Below are 13,875 nucleotides of genomic sequence, written 5' to 3'. Positions count from 1 at the left end.
TTTCGTCCGAGACACGTCCAATGTGCGCCCTCAGCCAGCCTCACATGTGCCGCCCGTGCCATTGTTTACCAGCCAGCCTCCGCGGTAACATCCAAGCATACAATCGGAATATTTCGTATTATTACAGTGTTTTCGGTGCTGTTTCTGGAAAATAAGTGACCATGGGCCCCAAGAAAGCTTCTAGTGCCAACCCTACACCAATAAGGGTGAGAATTCCAATAGAAATGAAGAAAGAGATCATTGATAAGTATGAAAGTGGAGTGCGTATCGCCGACCTGGTCAGGTTGTACAAGAAACCCCAATCAACCATCGCTACTATTGTGGGCACCAGAAAGGCAATCAAGGAAGCTGTTCTTGCCAAAGGTTTAACTGTGTTTTCGAAACAAAGATCGCAAGTGATGGAAGATGTTGAGAGACTCTTATTGGTGTGGATAAATGAAAAACAGCTAGCAGGAGATAGCATCTCTCAAGCGATCATAAGCGAAAAGGCTAGGAAGTTGCATCAGGATTTAATTAAAAAAATGCCTGCAACTAGTGCTGATGTGAGTGAATTTAAGGCCAGCAAAGGTTGGTTTGAGAGATTTAAGAAGCGTAGTGGCATACATAGTGTGATAAGGCATGGTGAGGCTGCCAGTTCGGACCACAAAGCGGCTGAAAAATATGTGCATGAATTCAAGGAGTACATAGAGACTGAAGGACTGAAACCTGAACAAGTGTTTAATTGTGATGAAACAGGCCTGTTTTGGAAGAAAATGCCAAGCAGGACCTACATTACTCAGGAGGAAAAGGCACTCCCAGGACATAAGCCTATGAAAGACAGGCTTACTTTGTTGATGTGTTCCAATGCTAGTGGTGATTGCAAAGTTAAGCCTTTATTAGTGTATCACTCTGAAACTCCCAGACCGTTCAGGCAAAAGAATGTCCTCAAGGAGAATTTGTGTGTGCTGTGGAGGGCAAACAGTAAGGCATGGGTCACTAGGGACTTTTTCTATAACTGGTTACACCATGCATTTGCCCCCAATGTGAAAGATTACCTAACTGAAAAGAAATTAGAACTTAAGTGCCTCCTGGTGTTAGACAATGCCCCTGGTCATCCTACAGACGTGGCAGAGCGACTTTATGGGGACATGAGCTTCATTAAGGTGAAGTTTTTGCCTCCTAATACCACTCCTCTCCTGCAGCCCATGGACCAGCAGGTTATTGCAAACTTCAAAAAACTGTACACAAAAGCTCTGTTTGAAAGGTGCTTTGTAGTGACCTCAGAAACTCAACTGACTCTAAGAGAGTTTTGGAGAGAGCACTTTAATATCTTCAATTGTGTAAACCTTATAGGTAAGGCTTGGGAGGGAGTGACTAAGAAGACCTTGAACTCTGCTTGGAAGAAACTGTGGCCAGAATGTGTAGACAAAAGGGATTTTGAAGGGTTTGAGGCTAACCCTGAGAGGATTATGCCAGTTGAGGAATCCATTGTGGCATTGGGAAAGTCCTTGGGGTTGGAGGTTAGTGGGGAGGATGTGGAAGAGTTGGTGGAGGAGGACAATGAAGAACTAACCACTGATGAGCTGATAGATCAACTTCAAGAGCAAGAGGCCAGACCTGAGAAAATTGGTTCAGAGGAGGGGAGAGAGAAATTGAAGAAGTTGCCTACTACAAAGATTAAGGAAATGTGTGCAAAGTGGCTTGAAGTGCAAACCTTTTTTGATGAAAATCACCCTCACACAGCTATTGCAAGCCGTGCTGGTGATTATTACACTGACAATGTTGTGAAACACTTTAGGGAAGTCATAAAGGAACGAGAGGTACAGGCCACTATGGACAGATATGTTGTGCGAAAGAAGTCCAGTGACTCTGAAGCTGGTCCTAGTGGCATTAAAAGAAGAAGGGAAGTAACCCCAGAAAAGGACTCGACACCTACAACACTAACACTCTCTCTCCCCTCCTCCCATCCCATCAATCATCACCAGATCTTCAATAAAAGTAAGTGTCATGTAATTGTGCATGCCTTTTTCAGTTTGTGTGTACTAAAATTAACATTTCATGTGGTAAAAAAAAATTTTTTTTCATACTTTTGGGTGTCTTGCACGGATTAATTTTATTTCCATTATTTCTTATGGGGAAAATTCATTCACATACCGATTATTTCGCATAACAATTACCCCTCTTGCACGGATTAAAATCGGTATGCGGGGGTCCACTGTAGAAGAAAACCCAGAGGGGTGTGTACATATATACGTGTATATGCTTGTACATGTATGTGTAGTGTGACCTAAGTGTAAGAAGAAGTAGCAAGACGTACCTGAAATCTTGCATATTTACGAGACAGAAAAATTGACACCAGCAATCCTACCATCATGTAAAACAATTACAGGCTTTTGTTTTACACTCACTTGGCAGGACGGTAGTACCTCCCTGGGCGGTTGCTGTCTACCAACCTACTACCTAGAGTGCCTTCTAATTCCTTTGCCAAAATACACAACTGTTTCCAGGTTCTTTCTTAAGACACACCTGCTTTGTTACTTTCTCAACATTTGCAATTCTTGCTCTGAACTGTTCTGCTCCTTTTACTTTGATAGAGGCAGAGGTCTGCATGCCCTTATCCTCCATCAGCACCATATGGTAGTTTGTGCTTGCCTCTTGTCACGTACTGAAGCACTGCTAAACCTGCAAAGAAGCCATCTCACTTGTCTTCTGGTGCTGCTATAGTTTCCCTTTCTGTTGTGCCTTTTACTAGTCTGTCAGTCGTCCATTTCCTGTTCCAAATGGAGTCTATGATGTCCCAGAATTGGATACACATGAGAGAATAATTGCCTCTATATAGATTACTTTCTTGCTTTTTAATCAGTGGAAAATTCTAGAGGACATGCAGCCTTCTATCAATTTGTTCACTCTCATCCTCCTACAGTATTCCTCTCTCTTGCCTTGTCACTATTAAATCTTTTTTCCTGGTGCCTTATACAACAAGAGTACACTTCTTGGATTTACTGTTATTTCATATTCAATTGTCCATATATCTGAATTGGCTACAGTAGTTTTAGGACACACTTTCTTACTTTGTCTCATTCCAGACATCTGAAGCTGTTCAGACCTTACTTTACTACTGCAGGCCATGTTTTGTTAGACAGTGGTAAATAATTATTTGTTGCAAACTGGGGTATACTTATCTTCCTTACACAACCTTGTCTTTAGATGATCAGTAAGCCTTAGTCTCTAGCTTATCTGAATCAATAATGATTTAAGGCAGTTTTAACTGTTGTCTTTTTCTGGTAGGGAGGAGGCAGGTATAACAAATTGTAGTCATGCATTTGAGTTTTCATCTGCATGTATAAGAAGTTCTTAACACTGATGGACATGTCAGTTACATAGCACAAAAACTGAAGAGGGACAGAGAAGGCTTCCTAGGGAAACATCAAATGTTATCAGCAGGGTTCTGATTCTGTATTACTGACCTTGATAATTTGATTCCTCTTGGTTAGGTAAGACTTGAACCAGTGTACAGAACATATACAGTAGCTTGTAACTTCTTACACGTGTTACGGTTTGCTATATTAAATACCTGCTTCTGTTCTCTCTTCTATTTTGACTGAAGAAGCCTGCTAAGCGGGCAAGCAGTTTCATCCTTAAATGATGCAAAACAGTTGCATATGGTGCACACTAAAATAATAACAACAGCAACAATAGTAAAGTACGTAATAATCATAATACGTACATGTATATTCAGGTGGAAGCACTAAACTCATAGGGGGTCATGCAGTGCAAGCATGCCTTATGTTGACTGAAATTGGAATTACTGAATAAAGGCTTCGTTATCTGCTATTATTTGAGACTTTCAATAGCTGCTCTTTAATTATTATTATTATTATTATTATTATTATTATTATTATTAAGGTCACTCAGACAATCACTATTGTTGGATTCTGAACTTGATCACTCATCATTCACTCACATGATCATCTGCTCAGCCGATCATTTACTCGGTCATTCACATGGTGTCAAAAAGTTGTGGAGCCATGCTGACTAATATAAGGCTTCTGTAGCTCAGTGATAGGTGCTGTGTGGCTTCACTCTGTCTCTCAGTCTGCTGTGCTGTGTGCCGAGTCATGGAGATGAGTCACTGTGATGAATCATTGTGATGAGTCCCTCTTTATAGCAGCAGTCTTGTGTTGTGTGGTGACTCTCGGTGGGTGGCAGCAGTCTACTGTGTTGTGGTGAGTCATGCAGGGTGGCAGCAGTCTGCTGTGTTGTGTGGTGAGTCACAGTGGGTGGTATCAGTCTGCTGTGTTGTGGTGAGTATTGTGCCCCCTGAATGGGACCCAATGTATATTTGATGTATATTACCTTTTCATATAATTTTATATTGCTGATATTTTCATTATTAGCTTAATTGAAAATATCTTGTTTTTTATTATTATTTGACTTAGCTATATCATTAGGTAGGACGTAACATTTATACTTCACTGTGCTCACTGTTTGAGAGTTGTGAGTGGCTGTCCACATTGCAAACTACCTTGTTAACTACCACTTGTTTGTTTATGTCAGGCTGTACCTCGCACCGTCCTGGACTAGCCGGGTGAGATATGTGATCGCACCTGAGATTGGAGACTGTCCTCCCTTGATTGCTGTCTCCTCTGCTGGTCCTTGTTCGACCAATACCTCTCTCTCCATTTTTCTTGTCTATGGCTGTTTGTTGATTATTTAGATTCTGTTTTGGTAGAGTATGATTTTGCTGGTGGGTCGAAACATACTTCTTGTAGCTCTGTTCACAAACCACATTTCAGAGTTAGTGAGTTTCGACGTTTTCTGAGGTGTGTCGTACTGACAATTTAAGTCAACCCAAGTCCCAAGCTACAATTTCTGACCTAATTTGTATGGCATCTACGCATTGTCGTAGTCGGGGATTTAGTTACGCTGAACTTTGATTCAGTATAAAGGGAGTTTTATGCCTTTTATGGAGGATCGGCTGATGGTTCCCAGTTAGGGTCGTTATTTTGTCTCCTTGTTCCTGATGCTGTGATGCTGCTTGTTACATTATTGTTGTTCGGTGAATCGTTTATCTTATTGTTCAAGCAAGCTGTTTGGCTTGCCTTGTTGGTAAAAAAGATAAGCAAGTTTATAAACACATATGCAGTATAATGTGATCCTTTATTGACAACGTTTCACCCACACAGTGGGCTTTTTCAAGTCACACACAGATCTACCTGGGGTGGAAGGTACGGGAGTATTTATAGTCATGTTCAGAATGTTGAGGTCAGGTGGAGAATGCTGCATCTGATGATCTACCGGGTGGAGTTATAGAGTCTTGGGTAGCTTGGCAGGGGTATTGGACAAGTTGTGAGTAGACCTTGTGCAGTGTTCTATGTTCTTATGTGGGATAGCGATGAAGAAGTTTCTTGGCGAGTGGTTCAGCTATGTTATAGAAGCCGTTGTTCTGGCTGAAATTGTTGGTTATAGAGATAAGCGATGATTCCAGGATTCTTCGGTATTGAGTGTTGTCTTCTGTGGCGATAAGTCTTGAGTTTCTGTAGTTAATTAAATGGTTGTGTGAATTGCGATGTTGTACACAGGCATTCCTTGTATCGTCAGTCCTGCTTGCATATTGGTGTTCTGATGAAGAATCCTGGAATCATCGCTTATCTCTATAACCAACAATTTCAACCAGAACAACGGCTTCTATAACATAGCTGAACCACTCGCCAAGAAACTTCTTCATCGCTATCCCACATAAGAACATAGAACACTGCACGAGGTCTACTCACAACTTGTCCAATACCCCTGCCAAGCTACCCAAGACTCTATAACTCCACCCGGTAGATCATCAGATGCAGCATTCTCCACCTGACCTCAACATTCTGAACATGATTATAAATACTCCCGTACCTTCCACCCAAGGTAGATCTGTGTGTGACTTGAAAAAGCCCACTGTGTGGGTGAAACATTGTCAATAAAGGATCACATTATACTGCATATGTGTTTATATTTCCACTGTGTCAGTATTTGATGCCATTTATTTCCATAAGCAAGTTTATTCAGGTATACACAAATACAATTACATAGATTATGATACATAGTAGCATATGTGTAGAGAACCTAGGATAACCCAAAAAAGTCAGACAGAGCGACTTATTTCCTTTGGGGTCCTTTTAATACTTTATTATTATACAATGTAGGAGATTTTTTTTTTTTTTTTTAACAAGTCAGCCATCTCCCACCAAGGCAGGGTGACCCAAAAAGAAAGAAAATCCCCAAAAAGAAAATACTTTCATCATTCAACACTTTCACCTCACTCTCACATAATCATTGTTTTTGCAGAGGTGCTCAGAATACAACCCCCTCAAGGAAGGTTCCTTGATGATGGTGAGGGGCTCTTGATCTAGGGAACTGGATCTGTGCTCCAGTTCCCTGAATTAACCCTGAATACCTTCCATCCCCCCCCACAGGTGCTGTGTAATCCTATGGGTTTAACGCTTCCCCCTTGATTATAATAATAATAATAATCAGAATACCACAATTTAGAAGCATATACGTATAAAGATACACAACATATCCCTCCAAACTGCCAATATTCCAAACCCCTCCTTTAAAGTGCAGGCATTGTACTTCCCATTTCCAGGACTCAAGTCCAGCTATATAAAAATAACCGGTTTCCCTGAATTTTTTTTTTTTTTTTTATTCCAACAAGTCGGTCGTCTCCCACCGAGGCAGGGTGACCCAAAAAAAGAAAGAAAATCCCCAAAAAGAAAAATACTTTCATCATCATTCAACACTTTCACCACACTCACACATTATCACTGCTTTTGCAGAGGTGCTCAGAATATAACAGCTTAGAAGCATATACGTATAGAGATACACAACATATCCCTCCAAACTGCCAATATCCCAAACCCCTCCTTTAAAGTGCAGGCATTGTACTTCCCTGAATCCCTTCACTAAATATTACCCTGCTCATACTTCAACAGCTCGTCAGGTCCCAAATACCATTCGTCTCCATTCACTCCTATCTAACACGCTCATGCATGCTTGCTGGAAGTCCAAGCCCTTTGCCCACAAAACCTCCTTGACCCCCTCCCTCCAACCTTTTTGAGGATGACCCCTACCCCACCTTCCTTTCCCTACACGTCATTCTACTTCGATCCATTCTCTTATTATTTTAGTATAAAGGATATATACTAAGAATAAGGTAAAAAGAGTTATTTACAGCTACATGTGTGTTACTTAAAAAAAAATTAAAGCCACTGACTGCGGGTACTATAAAGTTGTGATTATTGGAGGACATTAAGTCAGTCACTGTTTAAGTCAAAGTCGAGTCTAGTCTTATTGAGACATAACGAACAACTTTGAGCACATGCAAACATTCCCACACACATGCTTGTATATACTAGTACAGTGGAACCTCTACTTGCGAGCACATCCACGTGTGAGTTTTTCCAAATACGAGCAGTCGATGGGTCGATTTTTTGCTTCCATATGTGTGCATAATTTTCATAAGCGAGCAGACCTCAAGGCAGGTTCCTTGACACTGGTGAGGGGCTCCTGCTCTTGATCTAGGGAATTGTATCTCATTTGTTTGTTGGCCTATCTCATTGAAACTTGGGCAATGTATGATGGAAATTATTATAATCAAAAAGAAGCACTAAGCCACAAGGTGTATGATGGAAAGATGCTTCTTAACATAAACCAAAAATGAAAGAAATCTAAGCATAAATAATAGAGTTCACTTCTCAGCAATTAGCCACCCCTTAGTGGTATTTTCGTATGGTTTTTATGGTTGTATTCTCGTTTTTTTGGTCCTATTTGATAGAATGGAAGATATATTACAGAAATAGATATCATTTTGATTGCTTTCACGATGAAAAGTACCTTGAAATTGAGCTCAGCGTAGGAGAAATGTTCGATTGTTTTGGCTATGTTCAAGAGTAAACAGATAACATCACTGTTCATTCCAATATGCAGTTGTGAATGAGTTGACGTTATTTATACAATTATTGCAATAAGGCATAACAGTAAATCATATTTTTTGTGTGAATAAAAATTACAAATTATTTATATTGTAATAATAATAATAATATGTTTAATAATAATATGTATAATAATGTATAATAATGTATGGAAGAGGGTAAGGTACCTAGGGATTGGCAGAGAGCATGCATAGTTCCTTTGTATAAAGGCAAAGGGGATAAAAGAGAGTGCAAAAATTATAGGGGGATAAGTCTGTTGAGTATACCTGGTAAAGTGTATGGTAGAGTTATTATTGAAAGAATTAAGAGTAAGACGGAGAATAGGATAGCAGATGAACAAGGAGGCTTTAGGAAAGGTAGGGGGTGTGTGGACCAGGTGTTTACAGTGAAACATATAAGTGAACAGTATTTAGATAAGGCTAAAGAGGTCTTTGTGGCATTTATGGATTTGGAAAAGGCGTATGACAGGGTGGATAGGGGGGCAATGTGGCAGATGTTGCAAGTGTATGGTGTAGGAGGTAGGTTACTGAAAGCAGTGAAGAGTTTTTACGAGGATAGTGAGGCTCAAGTTAGAGTATGTAGGAAAGAGGGAAATTTTTTCCCAGTAAAAGTAGGCCTTAGACAAGGATGTGTGATGTCACCGTGGTTGTTTAATATATTTATAGATGGGGTTGTAAGAGAAGTAAATGCGAGGGTCTTGGCAAGAGGCGTGGAGTTAAAAGATAAAGAATCACACACAAAGTGGGAGTTGTCACAGCTGCTCTTTGCTGATGACACTGTGCTCTTGGGAGATTCTGAAGAGAAGTTGCAGAGATTGGTGGATGAATTTGGTAGGGTGTGCAAAAGAAGAAAATTAAAGGTGAATACAGGAAAGAGTAAGGTTATGAGGATAACAAAAAGATTAGGTGATGAAAGATTGGATATCAGATTGGAGGGAGAGAGTATGGAGGAGGTGAACGTATTCAGATATTTGGGAGTGGACGTGTCAGCGGATGGGTCTATGAAAGATGAGGTGAATCATAGAATTGATGAGGGAAAAAGAGTGAGTGGGGCACTTAGGAGTCTGTGGAGACAAAGAACTTTGTCCTTGGAGGCAAAGAGGGGAATGTATGAGAGTATAGTTTTACCAACGCTCTTATATGGGTGTGAAGCGTGGGTGATGAATGTTGCAGCGAGGAGAAGGCTGGAGGCAGTGGAGATGTCATGTCTGAGGGCAATGTGTGGTGTGAATATAATGCAGAGAATTCGTAGTTTGGAAGTTAGGAGAAGGTGCGGGATTACCAAAACTGTTGTCCAGAGGGCTGAGGAAGGGTTGTTGAGGTGGTTCGGACATGTAGAGAGAATGGAGCGAAACAGAATGACTTCAAGAGTGTATCAGTCTGTAGTGGAAGGAAGGCGGGGTAGGGGTCGGCCTAGGAAAGGTTGGAGGGAGGGGGTAAAGGAGGTTTTGTGTGCGAGGGGCTTGGACTTCCAGCAGGCATGCGTGGGCGTGTTTGATAGGAGTGAATGGAGACAAATGGTTTTTAATACTTGACGTGCTGTTGGAGTGTGAGCAAAGTAACATTTATGAAGGGATTCAGGGAAACCGGCAGGCCGGACTTGAGTCCTGGAGATGGGAAGTACAGTGCCTGCACTCTGAAGGAGGGGTGTTAATGTTGCAGTTTAAAAACTGTAGTGTAAAGCACCCTTCTGGCAAGACAGTGATGGAGTGAATGATGGTGAAAGTTTTTCTTTTTCGGGCCACCGTGCCTTGGTGGGAATCGGCCAGTGTGATAATAATAAAAATGTATAATAATAATACATATAATAATAATAGTATAATATAATACAATAATAATAATATAATACACATAATAATAATACAGTGGACCCCCGGTTAACGATATTTTTTCACTCCGTAAGTATGTTCAGTTGCAAGTACTGACCGAATTTATTCCCATAAGGAATATTGTGAAGTAGATTTGTCCATTTCAGACCCCCAAACATACACGTACAAACGCACTTACATAAATACACTTACATAATTGGTCGCATTCGGAGGTAATCGTTATGCGGGGGTCCACTGTATATATATATTTTTTTTTTTTCAACAAGTCGGCCGTCTCCCACCGAGGCAGGGTAACCCAAAAAAGAAAGAAAATCCCCAAAAAGAAAATACTTTCATCATCATTCAACACTTTCACCACACTCGCACATTATCACTGTTTTTGCAGAGGTGCTTAGAATACAACAGTTTAGAAGCATACACATATAAAGATACACAACATATCCCTCCAAACTACCAATATTCCAAACCCCTCCTTTAAAGTGCAGGCATTGTACTTCCCATTTCCAGGACTCAAGTCCGACTATATGAAAATAACCGGTTTCCCTGAATCCCTTCACTAAATATTACCCTGCTCACACTCCAACAGATGGTCAGGTCCAAAGTACCATTCGTCTCCATTCACTCCTATCTAACACGCTCACGCACGCTTGGTGGAAGTCCAAGCCCCTTGCCCACAAAACCTCCTTTACCCCCTCTCTCCAACCCTTTCGAGGACGACCCATACCCCGCCTTCCTTCCCCTATACAGTGGACCCCCGCATAACGATTACCTCCGAATGCGACCAATTATGTAAGTGTATTTAAGTAAGTGCGTTTGTACGTGTATGTTTGGGGGTCTGAAATGGACTAATCTACTTCACAATATTTCTTATGGGTACAAATTCGGTCAGTACTGGCACCTGAACATACTTCTGGAGTGAAAAAATATCGTTAACCGGGGGTCCACTGTATATTTATATGCTTTCCATGTCATTCTACTTTGATCCATTCTCTCTAAATGACCAAACCACCTCAACAACCCCTCTTCTGCCCTCTGACTAATACTTTTATTAACTCCACACCTTTTCCTAATTTCCACACTCCAAATTTTCTGCATAATATTTACACCACACATTGCCCTTAGACAGGACATCTCCACTGCCTCCAACCGTCTCCTCGCTGCTGCATTTACCACCCAAGCTTCACACCCATATAAGAGTGTTGGTACTACTATACTTTCATACATTCCCTTCTTTGCCTCCATAGATAACATTTTTTGACTCCACATATACCTCAGCTCACCACTCGCCTTTTTTCCCTCATCAATTCTATGATTAACCTCATCCTTCATAAATCCATCCATCACATCAACTCCCAAGTATCTGAAAACATTCACTTCTTCCATACTCCTCCTCCCCAATTTGATATCCAATTTTTCTTTATCTAAATCATTTGACACCGTCATCACCTTACTCTTTTCTATGTTCACTTTCAATTTTCTACCTTTACACACATTCCCAAACTCATCCACTAACCTTTGCAATTTTTCTTTAGAATCTCCCATAAGCACAGTATCATCAGCAAAAAGTAACTGTGTCAATTCCCATTTTGAATTTGATTCCCCAAAATTTAATCCCACCCCTCTCCCGAACACCCTAGCATTTACTTCCTTTACAACCCCATCTATAAATATATTAAACAACCATGGTGACATTACACATCCCTGTCTAAGACCTACTTTTACCGGGAAGTAGTCTCCCTCTCTTCTACACACTCTAACCTGAGCTTCACTATCCTCATAAAAACTCTTTACAGCATTTAATAACTTACCACCTATTCCATATACTTGCAACATCTGCCACATTGCTCCTCTATCCACTCTATCATATGCCTTTTCTAAATCCATAAATGCAATAAAAACTTCCCTACCTTTATCTAAATACTGTTCACATATATGCTTCAATGTAAACACTTGATCTACAAATCCCCTACCCACTCTGAAACCTCCTTGCTCATCCACAATCCTACATTCTGTCTTACCTCTAATTCTTTCAATTATAACCCTACCGTACACTTTTCCTGGTATACTCAGTAAACTTATTCCTCTATAATTTTTACAGTCTCTTTTGTCCCCTTTCCCTTTATATAAAGGGACTATACATGCTCTCTGCCAATCCCTAGGTACCTTCCCCTCTTTCATACATTTATTAAACAAAAGTACCAACCACTCCAACACTATATCCCCCCCTGCTTTTAACATTTCTGTCATGATCCCATCAGTTCCAGCTGCTTTACCCCCTTTCATTCTACGTAATGCCTCACGTACCTCCCCCACACTTACATTCTGCTCTTCTTCACTCCTAAAAGATGGTATACCTCCCTGACCAGTGCATGAAATTACTGCCTCTGTTTCTTCCTTAACATTTAAAAGTTCCTCAAAATATTCTCGCCATCTACCTAATACCTCCATCTCCCCATCTACTAACTCCCCTACTCTGTTTTTAACTGACAAATCCATACTTTCCCTAGGCTTTCTTAACTTGTTTAATTCACTCCAAAATTTTTTCTTATTTTCATTAAATTTCTTGACAGTGCCTCTCCCACTCTATCATCTGTTCTCCTTTTGCACTCTCTCACCACTCTCTTTACCTTTCTTTTACTCTCCATATACTCTGCTCTTCTTATAACACTTCTGCTTTGTAAAAACCTCTCATAAGCTACCTTTTTCTCTTTTATCACACCCTTTACTTCATCATTCTACCAATCACTCCTCTTTCCTCCTGCCCCCACCCTCCTATAACCACAAACTTCTGCCCCACATTCTAATACTGCATTTTTAAAACTATTCCAACCCTCTTCAACCCCCCCACTACTCATCTTTGCACTAGCCCACCTTTCTGCCAATAGTCGCTTATATCTCACCCGAACTTCCTCTTCCCTTAGTTTATACACTTTCACCTCCCTCTTACTTGTTGTTACCACCTTCCTCTTTTCCCATCTACCTCTTACTCTAACTGTAGCTACAACTAAATAATGATCCGATATATCAGTTGCCCCTCTATAAACATGTACATCCTGGAGCCTACCCATCAACCTTATATCCACCAATACATAATCTAATAAACTACTTTCATTACATGCTACATCATACCTTGTATATTTATTTATCCTCTTTTTCATAAAATATGTATTACTTATTACCAAATCTCTTTCTACACATAGCTCAATTAAAGGCTCCCCATTTACATTTACCCCTGGCACCCCAAATTTACCTACTACTCCCTGCATAACATTTTTACCCACTTTAGCATTGAAATCCCCAACCACCATTACTCTCACACTTGATTCAAAACTCCCCATGCATTCACTCAACATTTCCCAAAATCTCTCTCTCTCCTCTACACTTCTCTCTTCTCCAGGTGCATACACGCTTATTATAACCGACTTTTCACATCCAATCTTTATTTTACTCCACATAAACCTTGAATTAATACATTTATAGTCCCTCTTTTCCTGCCATAGCTTATCCTTCAACATTATTGCTACTCCTTCTTTAGCTCTAACTCTGTTTGAAACCCCTGACCTAATCCCATTTATTCCTCTCCACTGAAACTCTCCCACCCCCTTCAGCTTTGTTTCACTTAAAGCCAGGACATCCAGCTTCTTCTCATTCATAACATCCACAATCATCTCTTTCTTATCATCTGCACAACATCCACGCACATTCAGACTTCCCACTTTGACAATTTTCTTCTTCTTATTCTTTTTAGTAATCTTTACAGGAAAACGGGTTACTAGCCCATTGTTCCCGGCATTTTAGTTGACTTTTACAACACGCGTGGCTTACAGAGGAAAGATTCTTATTCCACTTCCCCATGGATATAAAAGGAAAAGTAATAAGACCAAGAACTATTAAGATAAAATAAAAAGAAAACTCAGATGAGTGTGTATAAATAAATGTGTACATGTATGTGTAGTGTGACCTAAGTGTAAGTAGAAGTAGCAAGACATACCTGTAATCTTGCATATTTATGAGACAGACAAAAGACATCAGCAATCCTACCATCATGTAAAACAATCACAGGCTTTCGTTTTACACTCACTTGGCAGGACGGTA

General features: G+C 40.4%; 1 protein-coding gene across 1 annotated transcript in view; it reads left to right on the top strand.

The window, feature by feature from the left end:
• The first annotated feature begins 4,067 nt into the window (after window positions 1-4,067).
• LOC128686626 (tubulin alpha-1 chain) overlaps window positions 4,068-13,875 on the top strand; it is a 74,290-nt gene continuing 64,482 nt past the window's right edge. The window contains exon 1 of the mRNA XM_070084253.1: window positions 4,068-4,205. The gene's annotated coding sequence lies outside the window, so the exon portion shown is untranslated. The remainder of the gene's footprint in view (window positions 4,206-13,875) is intronic.

This window comes from Cherax quadricarinatus, chromosome 12 (genome assembly GCF_038502225.1).
Source record: "Cherax quadricarinatus isolate ZL_2023a chromosome 12, ASM3850222v1, whole genome shotgun sequence".
NCBI lineage: Eukaryota > Metazoa > Arthropoda > Malacostraca > Decapoda > Parastacidae > Cherax > Cherax quadricarinatus.
This window is presented reverse-complemented; position numbering and strand designations above follow the sequence as displayed.